This window comes from Rhinatrema bivittatum, chromosome 8, assembly GCF_901001135.1.
Source record: "Rhinatrema bivittatum chromosome 8, aRhiBiv1.1, whole genome shotgun sequence".
Taxonomy (NCBI): Eukaryota; Metazoa; Chordata; class Amphibia; order Gymnophiona; family Rhinatrematidae; genus Rhinatrema; species Rhinatrema bivittatum.
Window position 1 is genome coordinate 255,356,665 of NC_042622.1, and position 13,101 is coordinate 255,369,765.

At 47.0% G+C, this 13,101-nt stretch overlaps 1 protein-coding gene across 1 annotated transcript in view; it reads left to right on the forward strand.

Annotated features, from left to right (window-relative positions):
* SF3B2 (splicing factor 3b subunit 2) overlaps positions 1 to 13,101 on the forward strand; it is a 329,817-nt gene that overhangs the window by 111,999 nt on the left and 204,717 nt on the right. The window lies entirely within an intron of this gene.

The window sequence follows — 13,101 nt, forward strand, 5'->3', positions numbered from 1 at the left end:
CTGGATCATGCTGTTCCATGATTTCTCCGCAGCAGTCTCAGCACAGCGTAAAGCCCTGTCTCCCGCATGCACAGAGCTACACAAAAGGGGGATCCAGTTTGCGCTACTTTTTCCAGCAAAGCTTAGAGTGCAGCACAATGGTACTACCTTTATCTCCAAAAAGGAGGAAGCCAATTCTTTTATATCCTCGCTGGAGCAAGCCAATGCTACTTGAATGATGCAGCTCTGCTGGACTTGAATTTGCAAGCAATTCAGTCTTCAAATTCCTAACACTACATTGAAGGGTAATTCCCGCCTCTTCATAGTTTGTTTGTTTTTTTTTTTCCTCGCAGTTCTCTATTGACTAAGGGACGGTTCAGTCTACTATGTTTGGCAGGCTCTGTTTTAATTTGCCACCAGATGCAACGCTTTTTTTTTTTTTTTTTTGCTACGAGGAGGGGGGGGGAGGCGGCAGGGGAGGTTATGGAGGGGGGGGGGGAGAGGGTAGAGGGAAGCCCATGGGGAAGATGGGTACTTTGTGCCTCTTGAGGAGCCAGGAGTTTTGGGTTTGGATGAGTTTTGTGTGTGTGTGTGTGTGGTATATGTGGGTATGGATGTTGCTTGTGTGTGTATGTGAGAAGCAGGCTGAGGGGGGGGGTTTCAGGAGTCTGTCTGGGAGCCCTTCATGTTTTTCAACCATGTATATATTGCTTTTGAAAAGTGTTCTGACGCCCCCCCGCCCAGGCTGGGGGGCGTTCCGTCTAGCCACGGTCACTGTCTTCTCTCTTTTTGTGATCCATGCTGTATTTCTGTCTCCTTAACCAGCTGTTATGGTATCGGTTAAGATAACATCCTTGAATGTGGATGGTATCCACTCTCCGATTAAACGAAAAAAATTGTTATCTTTGTTTCATTGTTTAAAATCACAGGTGGTCTTTTTGCGGGAGACCCATTTGACAGAGATGGAACATAATAAATTGAAGCGGGAGTGGGTTGGGAGCTGCTATTCCTCATCTTGCTCTTCATGGCAGAGAGGTGTCGCGATACTTTTACCCAAGCAGGTACCATTTCAGCTGGATGAAGTATTGCAAGATGGGGAGGGTCGTTATGTTGTGGTGGTGGGGACACTATCAACAAAGGATAGCTTTCTGCAACGCATATGCTCCAAACGTCTATTCCCATGACTATTTTGTTCACCTGGTGGGCATTTTAGCGAGATTACCTGATTGCGCCCTTATCTTGGGAGGCGACTATAATTCTGTAATGGACAAGCAAATTGATTGTAAGCCCCCGAGGGCCACGAGCAGCAATGACCTATATTTAGGGGTCAATTTTCTGTGTCATGAGTTAAATTTAATAGATGTTTGGAGACTTTTACACCCAGGGGACCAGGATTTCACTTTTTTTTTTCTCACCCTCATAGCTCTCACTCTCGGCTGGATTATATTCTTTTTTTTTTTTTGTCAAAATATTTTTTATTAATATCGGACAGGCAGACATCAGAGGCAACAAACAACAGTACCAAAAAACAGTACATTCCAAACAACAATAATATAACTCCAAGAAATAAGATAGGGAAACCTCGATCGCTGCCACCCGACACTTTTTATAATGTTGTTATTAATACGACCCCCCCAAACATACCCCAGCCACACCACAGACATTCCACACTCATTACCTATCCTATACCCCCCCCCCCCCCAATCGTACCAAGCCAATCAAATGTGTAGCCATTAAGGCGTAGTCCATCTTGTACTTCCTGAGGAAAAAGCAAAACACAAGCATCCCAGCACCGACAGTAAACCTTGTCCGGTTTCCGATGGCCAGCTAGAAAATCCAAATGCTCCATTTGTGCCAGAGAGGCCAATACGGTGAATCCAAGCAGGGAAGGTCGGGCGCGACAGCGGTGTCAGCCAGTCTGCCAAAATTGTACGGCATGCCAACAATATGGCAACTCTTTCAAATTTAGCCGTTGATCTGCCTCCTGGTATGGAAGTGAGCACAGAACTTCCCAACAGCACCTCCCCTGCAGAAGACAACGTGCGTCCTGTACAAGTAGCAATCAGCGCCAAAACGTCCGCCCAAAAGGTCTGAAGAGATGAACAAGAGAACAAACGGTGAGGCAAGGTTCCATCCACTGTGCCACATTTGATGCACAGCGGCGTAGAAACCAGCCGCATCTGGAACCGGCGAACATCGTCACAATATATCCAATGTAGGATTTTGAATTGCACTTCTCGGGCACTGAGATCAGAGAGCAGTCGATGTAAGGATGTAAATGAAGTGGCGATTTGAGTTTCCGAAACAGGTGAATCCAAAGCTTTAGTCCATCGATCAGCAATGTGCAGCATCCGGCTCATACTACTGAGACGCTGCCCCAACTTTTTCCAGCCGGAAATAGTATTAGCAAGATAAGCAGTGTCAAAAAAAAGATCCGCAAACTTAAGTTCCGCTGTAAGCACTTCCGAGGTCCAAGCGAAGGACTGCAAATAGTGTCGGGCCTGCAAAAAAGCATAAAACTGCTTCGGGAGTTGATATGTTCGCTGCAGCGTAGCAAAGTCTAGGAGCTGTCCATTAGCAGGATCATATAAATAATATGCAAATATAATCCCCTTATTCGCTCAAGATTGAAAAATAGCACCACTATCCCGCCCGGGTATAAAGTCTAAATTATGTACCAAAGGAAGCAGTAAAGACCGAACCCCCGACAAGTGATTAAACCTACGCCACCACTTCCAAGCTCTTATACAGGGGTATAACAATATAGTGGGATAGAGCGTTCCACTGCGCAATCGAGTACTCAGCTGAATTATGCTCAAGGGGGAGTTAGGGGCCGTCATACGGGTCAGCATCCCCGCTGCACACATTTTAAAGGATCCCGTCAACTATTCCCCCACAAACCTAAGCTGGCAGGCCACATTATACAAGCGAAAGTCTGGCATATTGAGCCCCCCCCCTCTCCTTTGGTAATTCCAAGATAGAGTAAGCCAGCCTCGCGCGGGCCCCTTTCCATAGAAATTTCTGGATACAAGAGCGCAGGCAACGGACATCGCTCCCCGTCAGCCAGCACGGCACCATGTGTAATAGGTAAAGGAGTTTTGGCACCATCACCATTTTGACCAAGGCACATCGGCCAAAAAGAGAGTGGTAAAGGGGTCCAGGTAGCTAACTGTGTCTTCAAATTAGCTAAGCAGGGCGATTATATTCAGAGCATATAAGTGCTTCAAGTTTCTAGGGACCCATACCCCCAAATATTTAATCTTGTCCGGTGCCCAGTGAAAAGGAAAAGGGCCCCCCCCACGTTGCGGGCAAGTGTGCGTTCAAAGCTAAAGCCTCAGACTTAGCATAGTTAATATGGAGGCCCGCTACATTACGGAATTGGTCAAATAAATGGACTATAATCGGTGCACTGGTACGCGGCCGGCCGACAAACAGCAAGATGTCATCTGCAAAAAGCGCCACTTTTAGGGGGTGTCCACTCACGCTGATACCACTGAAAGCTTTTTCCCCTCTCAACCGAATGGCCAGTGGCTCTAGGGCCAACACAAAAAGCAGGGGAGAGAGGGGACAACCCTGCCGCACCCCACACTGTATAGAAAAAGCCTCCGTGGGTTTACCATTAAGCAGTATAGTGGCGCTCGGATTGGAGTACAGCGCTCTTATCCACTGCAGGTAGGCTCCAGAGAGGCCATATTTTTCTAATACCCAGAACAGGTACTCCCAAGACAGCGAGTCAAACGCCTTCTCGGCGTCCAGACTCAAAATTGGTGCTTCCGCCTGGGCTTGGTAACTAAGGGCTGCAATTAGCCTACAGATATTACGCACCCCTTGACGTCCCCTCACAAACCCCGTCTGGTCCTCGTGAATTATAGTTGGTAAGAGACCCTGCAACCGGGGTGCTAACACCGAAGACAAAATCTTAATATCCACATTGAGCAATGAGATGAGGCGATAGGAGCCAACCTCAGTCTAAGGGGTCCCTCCCTGGCTTAGGTAAAACTACAATAACCGACTGATTAGCCACCTTAGAAAGAGGAGCATTATCCAATAGACCATTAAAGTAAGCCTGCAAGGGCCCCAAAACGGAAGTCTTCAACAATTTATAATATTCAGAATTAAACCCGTCTTGTCCCGCTGCTTTACCAAGTCTCAAGCTCTGAATCACAGAGTATATCTCCTGAGTAGTAATCGGACGGTTGAGAACCAACAAATCCTCCGGAGATATACTCGGCCAAGTCAGCCCCTGAAATAAGGTCTCAGTCACCTTAGCATCCATAGGTTTAGTGCCTTATAGCTGGGTGTAGTATTCAATGAACCGGGCCTCAATCTCATTTGGGCCAGTCTGATGCACACCATGAGCATCTCTAATGCCTGTCACTGATTGTTTCGCCCCCCTCGGCCTTATCAAATGGGACATTAAGCGACTAGCCCGATTCCCATACCTATAAAGCTGAAAACGATAATAGCGAAGGGATTTGGAAGCTCGTAAATGTAATAAACAATTTAAGGCATCCCTGGCAGTATCTAAGGAGACCTTTGCTTCCGGCGTCAGAGTTACCATGTGTGCCGTCTGAGCCGCTTTCAAAATCTCTGTGAGTTTAAGGATCTCTGCATTGAGTTGTCTATTTTTCTTAGCCACATATGCGATAATGACTCCCCGCATCACCACCTTCCCAGCCTCCCAAAACGTCCCAGGGTGAACATCTGGGGTGCTATTATGTGTCGCATAGTCCTCCCAACTAGCCTGCAGGTGTTTGTGAAATTCCTTATCTAAATACAAATCAGGCCTCATGCGCCAGGAGAACGGGGGACGAGGAGAGGGCCCTGTCCCCACTGAAGGGTTACCGTGATCGGAGCGTGATCTGATAGAGAGAGAGCCCCTATAGTAGCCTCAATAACCTTGGGGAAGCACTGATCAGAGACCAAAAAATAATCCAACCTAGAGTAGGTATGATGGGGGTTTGAAAAAAAGGTATAATCCTTTTCTTGAGGATGAAGGACCCTCCACACATCCAACAGGTGCAATTCGTTACAAAGGTGGTTAATCCCCATGTTCACATCTAATACAGACGTAATTTTGGGGGGATTAATATCTGTATGCTTATTAGCCATAATGTTAAAATCTCCACCCAATGTTAGACTGTAATCTGAAAACTCCATTAACACTCGAGTGAGCGAAGCAAAAAACCCAGGGGAATATACATTGGGGGCATATACGTTACAAAAGAGAAGTTTGTGTTGATACAGGGTACCTGCCACAATAACATACCGCCCCTCCTCATCTTGACAAAGTCGTGTAAGCTGGAAAGGTAGCACCTTATGAACCAAGATAGCAACTCCCCTCTGGCGCCTGTTGTAGGAAGAGTAGTAACACTGGCCCACCCAGTCCCTCTTTAATTTTGCATGTTCTCCATCTCCCAAATGGGTCTCCTGTAAATATACAACTTGCGCGTTCATTCGTTTAAACAGCGCGTTCAATTTGGTGCGTTTTGTCGGGGAGTGAATGCCATCCACGTTCATGGATATGAGTTTAACCTGTGCCATAATACATCACAGAAATCCCAAATATATGTAGCCTTTGAAGGCCCCATAGAACATAAATTGTACCGACCCCGAGGCCTCCCAGCCTAAGCCTCGCGGTAAGAAGACCTAGCAATAATGCAGAACTAATTGTTACCTCACATGAAGTACATAACAGGTTATCCCCTCCCCCCTTCCCCCAACCCCCCCCCCTACTAATCCATCCAGTCACATACACATCACATTCACACCCATACATACTCATACACCCCCAACAACCCTAAACTCCACTACCACCTCTGCTCCCAGAGGTCTAGGTACCCTAGCTGACCGTATGTGCAGGCTAGGGACCATCCACCCCCAGCCCCGCTCTCCCCCCTTCCCCCTCCAGCGATCTACATTTCTGAATAATAACGTAGGCAAGGCAAAACAGTATAACAGAACAATTAGAACAGAATCCAACTATATGTGTGGAAGTCCAATAATACTGATCCAAGGGCCCTCAATAATGAATTCCAAAACAGGAGTCTAGGACAAAGGACGCAGGGTACATCACTTAGTAACTGTACACTTCATGAGCATCCAAGTCCCCGCGATGGGCAACCACCCGGGTCAGGACCAGACCTCTCGGGGAAAGAGCTCGCTTTCTCCTTACAGAGCATCACCACGGAAAAACCACAAAAGGGGCAGCATCTCCTTTTCCTTATTCGCACTGCCCCTCAAGCCTCCCCAACAGGCGGCAGAGTGGTGAGAAATCTGTCTGCCTCTTCCTTGGAAGTAATAAAGAGAGTTCTGTTTCCATGTTGAATTCTGAGTTTTGCAGGATATAAGAGGGCAAACCGAATGGCCCCTCTTATATCCCGTGCAAGCAGGAGCCAATAATTTGCGTTGCGCTGCGGTGCCAGCAGAGAAATCATTGAATAACAACAGCCGGAGTGCTCCAAAACTTCCTTTCTTCGATAGGCTCTCAGAAACTGTAGTTTATGATCCCAATTAAGGATCCGGGCCATAACTGGGCGCAGCCGCCCCTGTCCTTCCCGCACTGGGCCCACTCGATGCACCCTCTCACATTGAAGGTTCCCCTCAGCTAGATCCAGGCCCACCTGCTTAGGAAGCCAGCTCTCCACCAGAGCCTTAAGGTCAGCTTCTTTGACCTCCTCCGGTAAACCTATAATTTTTAAGTTATTTCTTCGGCCCCGGTCCTCCTGCTCCTCAACTTTGGTCAGCAGCTCCTTTTGCTTACCCTGCAGCTCCGCCACGTGGCGTTCCGAGGCAGCCAAGCGGTCCCCCAAATCAGACAGAGTCCCTTCCTCAACATCAAGGCGTTTAGCGTGCCCCTCCACCGCCGTTTTTATCTCCTCCATTGCTGTTTGCAGGCGAATCAGACGGCTGTCCAGGGCATCAGTCACGCGTTCAGATATTTTTTTCAGCGCTTCCTCGGTAATCGTGGCCATTACGGGTTCTGCAGGGGAGGTGATCGCCGCCATTTTAGCCACACGCGGTCGATGCGGTCTGCGCTCAGCTTTCCCCCTGTTGCCTGTCCTGCGCATCCCCCGCCGAGCAGCGCACAGCCGCCAGTGCAGGAACCTTTCCGGTCGCTAGCCCAGGGGAAGAGAGGCCCGAGAAAAAGGTAAAAAGCAGGTTTTTTAAAAGATAATAGAGAGCGGGGCCGCGGAGCTCAATCCCCCTGCTTCCGCCTCGTCTACGTCATCGCTGGAAGTCTGCTGGATTATATTCTAGTGCCAGAACATTTTTTTCCTCGTGTCACAGATGCCGCTATAGGGACTATTTCCATTTCTGATCATGCCCCTGTATCTGTCACTTTAAACCTGGGTAAGTCCACTCCTTCGGCTTTTTCCTGGCGAATGCCTCCAGGTTTGGATTCTGATGCATGCTTTCAGGAATACCTTAAAGAGGGCTGGAAAGAATGTTAAATTTAATAGGACGCCAGACATTGCTCCACATACGTTATGGCTCGCTGGAAAAGCAGTAATGAGGGGGAAAATTATAGCTTATGTTGCCACACGCAATAAGCAGAGAAATGCAGAAATTCTGCGTCTTACTGCAGAGTTAAAGCGCGCGCAAGTTAATTTTGTTTGGGATTCCACTACAGCAAATAAGCAGGAGGCAGACCGGGTGCATCAAGCTTTAAACACTGCTTTGCATCAAAGGGCATCGAAATCCTTAAGATATTTTAAATATCAGTTGTTTAAACATGGAAATGTTCCAGGTAAGCTCCTTACGAATTTAGTTAGACCACGCAGAACAAAATCCTTTATTGCTGGGGTTAAGGGTAGTGACGGCACCTATCATACTTGCCTGCAAGATATGGAAGCCAGTTTTGTGACATATTATAAGAAATTATACGCTTCTAAACCTCACCCTCGATCACTGTCTGAGGTTTTTTTTCAAAATCTTAAATGGCCAAACCTCCTTGATGACAACCTTTCTGTATTAAATGCTCCCATCGTGGACTCTGAAATTTTTGCCATCATACAGAAAATGAAAAAGGGTAAGGCGGCTGGTCCGGATGGGCTAAGTACCGAGTTTTATAAAACCCTAAAGTTCCCACTATTACCTAGTCTAGTCTCCTATTATAATTCCTTACTTCAGAGTAAACACCTCCCACTGGACGAAAACTGCTCCACTATCATCTTATTGCCAAAAAAGGGAAGGGATTTACACGATGTGGGTTCTTACAGGTCCATCTCTCTCATTAATGTGGATATCAAAATTCTTGCAGCGGTCTTGGCGGGCCAGCTTAATACTATCTTGCCTAATTTGGTACACTCAGATCAGACTGGCTTCGTTTCTCATCGCCAAGGGGTGCAAAATGTGAGAAGGCTCATTGCCGCCCTAAATTATTATCCCCAGGAGGAAGCCCTTATTTGGAGTTTAGATGCCGAAAAGGCTTTTGACTCCCTCTCCTGGGACTTTATGTTTTGGGTGCTTCAGCAATATGGGATAGCTGGGGATTTTGTCATGTGGCTGCAAGCCTTATATCACAATCCTAGTGCTAGAATTCTTATTAACGGAGGCCTATCGGTCCCCTTCCCACTACAATGTGGTGTACGGCAAGGCTGTCCACTTTCCCCCTTGCTATTTGTACTAGCAATTGAGCCTCTAGCTGAAAAACTCAGGCAGGAAAAAGGATTTTGGGGAATAGTTTGAGTGGACATCCCGTCAAAATTGCTATGTTTGCGGATGATATTTTGCTTTTTGTTGGTCGGCCCCAACAGAGTGTGCCAGTTATACTCTCACGTTTTACACAGTTTCGGGATATAGCGGGCCTTCGCATCAACTTTTCCAAGTCTGAAGCATTGGCACTATGTTCACAGCTCCTTATGACGTGGTCTGGTTCCTTTCCCTTTACGTGGGCACCTGGGAAATTAAAATACTTAGGGGTATGGATCCCCCGATAGTTGGATAAGCTCTATGAGTTCAATATATATATGAAACCCTGGCTACTTTGGGGCGACGGTTGCAAGCTTGGCAGTCTCTTCCCCTTACCTTTTCAGGGCGCTGTGCTTTAATCAAAATGATGATTGTTCCTAAATTGCTATACAAGTTACACATGCTCCCTCTATGGCTCAAGGTTCATGATCAAAAAATTACAAAGGCAGCTGATCCAATTTTTATGGGCGGGTAAGCGCGCTCGGATTCCATATCAGACACTGGTGCATCCGAAGACTCAGGGAGGGTTGGGACTGCCAGATTTCCGTGCTTACAATGTCGCCTGTCAAATGCATTTTATTGGGGAATGGATTCTTGACGAATATACTTACTGCGAAGAAGTGATGCTAACTCGTATGACTTTGCCATGGTCCCCTCTTTATATAGTCCAAGCCCCTGCGGCTAAGGTAAAATCTCTCCATATTCCTAAATGCTTTTTCTACCCAAGCCATAGGGCCTGGCGCTGGCTATGTCGTTTATATCGATTGCCAGGCATGTACTCGTTTACCCCATTGGTAGGTAACTGTGATTTTCAGCCTGGTATCAGCACAAGTAGCATATTCAAGACTTGGGCTCGTCGTGGCCTCATGTATACCCAAGAAGGAAAGTTCCTTTCACCCTATCCTGGACCTCAAGAGCGTCAACCGACATCTGAGTAAATCATTTCTGCATGGAAACCCTACACTCCGTGATAATGGTCGTACAATCGGGAGAGTTCTTAACCTCCATGGACCTATCTGAAGCCTATCTACCAATCCATCAAGAACACCAGCATTTCCTACGCTGTGCAGTACTGGGTCACTATTATCCATTCCAGGCTCTGCCCTTTGGCCTAGCCACCACCCCCAGAACATTTTCCAAAATTATGGTGGTCGTAGCGTCAGCACTGAGAAAAGAGGGAATCCCGGTGCACCTTTACTTGGACAACTGGTTGATCTGAGCCAAGTCCATGGAAGAGAGTTTCTGGGTGACCTCCTTGTTTCAGGAACTCGGTTGGTCATAAATCGGGACAAAAGTAGTCTCAGGCCCTCCCAGTCCTTGGAATATCTGGGAGTCTGGTTTGACACCAAGCGGGGCAAGGTCTTCCTTCTGACCATGTGGATAAGGAAGTTGATGAGAACGATATGCCTGACAGTGTGGAGCTATCTCCAAGTTCTCGGTTTGATGGTAACCATGGTAATACAATGGGCGAGGGCACACATGGACCACTTCAACGCTCACTACTGTCACATTGGAACTCGCAGTCTCAAGACTATTTGATTCACTTCCACTTACTGATTAGAGTATGCTCTTGGCTCTCTGGTGGCTACCGGAAGCTCATCTGAGCAGGGGTGTACCCCTGTCCTCTACAAACTGGCTGGTCCTCATAATAGATGTGAGCCTCTAGGGCTGGGGAGCTCACTATCAGGAACTGACGGCCCAGGAACGTTGGACTGAGGAAGAGGCCCTCTGGAACATCAACTTGCCTGGAAGCCCAGGCAGTCAGATTGACATGTCTACAATTCAGTCACAGACTTCAGGGTCAAGCGATCCATGTATTGTCGGACAACGCAACGGCAGTAGCCTACATCAACCGCCAAGGTGGAACCAAGAGCCAGCAAGTGTCACAGGAGATAGATCTCCTTATGGAATGGGTAGAAATACATCTAAAGATACTCTCAGCCTCCCACATTGGAGGAAAAGACAACGTCAGAGCAGACTTTCTAAGCAGGGAGAGTCTAGCCAGGAGAGTAGGAGTTGTCGGCCAAAGCCTTTCAGCTGATAGTAGATTCCTGGGGTCTCCTGTCCATCGACTTGCTGGCCGCATCTCACAATGCAAAAGTTTCCCAATTTCTTCAGTCGCAGAAGAGATTAGTGTTCCCTGGGGATCGATGCTCTCATTCAGACCTGGCGGGAAGAAGAGTTGCTATACGCCTTACCTCTGTGGCCCCTGCTGGATGGCAGGGTCATTCGCAGAATTGAGCACAGGGGATTAGTCCTACTAGTAGCTCCAGATTGGCCCAGGCATCCGTGGTATGTGGACATGCGGACACTCCTGGTGGAGGCCCCCCGACTCTATTCTATCTTATGGTCTACTCTTGAAGAGGGCTCGCCTGATGAAGCGAGGATATTCTGCGGCAGTCATTGCCACCTTAATCCGCTCTTTGAAGTTCTCTGCGTCTCTAGCGTATGTGCAGGTCTGGAGAGTATTTGAGGCCTGGTGCGAGAAACTCTGTGTCCCACCCTCGGGTAGTCAAAATCCCACTAATTCTGGAATTTTTGTAGGACGACTTGAATAAAGGTTTGACGCTTAACTTCTTGAGGGTCCAGGTAGCGGCGCTCTCCTGTTTCAGCAGCGAGGTGAACGGCACCCTCATGTTGGCTCATCCAGACGTGGCCTGTTCCCTGAAAAGGGTGAAGCATCTTTGGCTACCCCTACAGTGGCCAGTTCCCTTGTGGAATCTTAATCTAGTATTAGAATTTTTGACAGGACCCTCCTTTTGGCCACTGCGCAGTCTTTCTATCTGTTTAGTAACCTTGAAAATGGGGCTCCTGGAGGCTATATGCTTGGCACATCGCATCTCTGAACTACAGTCATTTTTGTGTTGGGAACTGTTCCTTCGGATGACTCCAGGAGTGTTACAGCTTTGTACGGTTCCATATTTCTTGCCCAAGGTAGTCTCGGAGGTTCATTTGAATCAGTCCATTTTATTGCCATCTCTAGATAAGCTCAAGGATGCAGAAGAATACTGCCTCCTCCGTCAATGTAATGTCAGTAGACTTTTGGTGCAGTATCTGGAAGTTTCAGAACTAGTCCGAAAGTCAGACTGCCTGTTTGTCCTTCATGGTGGAAGGAAGCGGGCCAAATCAGCTTTGCGGGCTACCATAGCTCGCTGGATTAAGGAGGTAGTCACGGGAGCCTATGTGGAGGCAGGAAAGGCATTAACTTCTCAGGTTAAATTTCATTCCACTAGGTCTCAGACAGTCTCATGGGTGGAAATTAGACTGCTGTCTCCTGTCAATATCTGCCAAGCAACATGGTGGTCCTTGCACACCTTTTCCAGGTTCTATCTCCTGGACTTACCGGCCCGAGAGGATTCAGCCTTTGCAAGAACAGTATTAACTGGACTGCGGGCAGCCTCCATCCATGATCTGGAGTAACTTTTGTACATCCTATTGGTCCTGAGTCCATCTGGCTACATGCTAAGAAACGGAGAAATTACTTCCCTGATAATTTTGTTTTCCTTAGTGCAGACAGATGGACTCAGCATCCCGCCCATGGCTGCCCAAGAACGGTACCAAGGATTTGCCCGTGGAGTGGTAAGCCATCATACGATCCCTAGATCAGGGCATCTATATTCTTACTGGGGTTCAGTGTTTGGTTGAGTACAGTTACGGTTATGAGTTTCTAATCATATTTTTAATCAAGTTTTTTCAATAGTATGTCCATAGTGGCTTTTGAAGAGAATACTGAAGGGCTGAGGTCACTGCAGGGGTGTATCTAGGATGACATCAGCTTTGAACTCTGACTCTGTCTCCATCTGCTGGCAGGGAAGCATAACCCATTGGTCCTGTCCATCTGTCTACACTAAGGAAAACAAAATTATCAGGAAAGTAATTTCTGCAGTAGTTGTGATGCTCTTCTTTTTTTTTTTTTTTTTAATGTATTTTCTTATAATCCGCATCTCCATTATAAATAGCTATATGGCTCCCAAAATGAACGTTCATAAATACATAAAATGAGTACCGGTATATAAAATACAAATTGTTAAACTGACATGTTATGCTGCCATGCTACCTTGCAACTGAACTCTATCCCTCGTGTTCAAGACAATGAGGAGCACAGGTCCCACTCATCTGTCTGAGAAGATAAAAGGGTATCGTCCTCAAAAACAACAAAAAAAAAAATCTTATGATCAAGCCAAAAACAGCAATTAGCTGTCCCGTCCCTAAAAACACTCAGATTGAAAAAAGCAAGGTCTAAGCTTTCAGAGGTGCCACACCAGATCTAAGAAACCCATCTCCTCTTCCTTCGTGTCTGCAGAACAATGACTACTTGAACTTTTGGTGCCAATTAAAAAGATGACTCTTCGGCTAGCTGACCTGCACCAGTTGAAAATATACTATAATGTATGATCCTGTACTTAAGGGGGTCAAATAATTAAGATT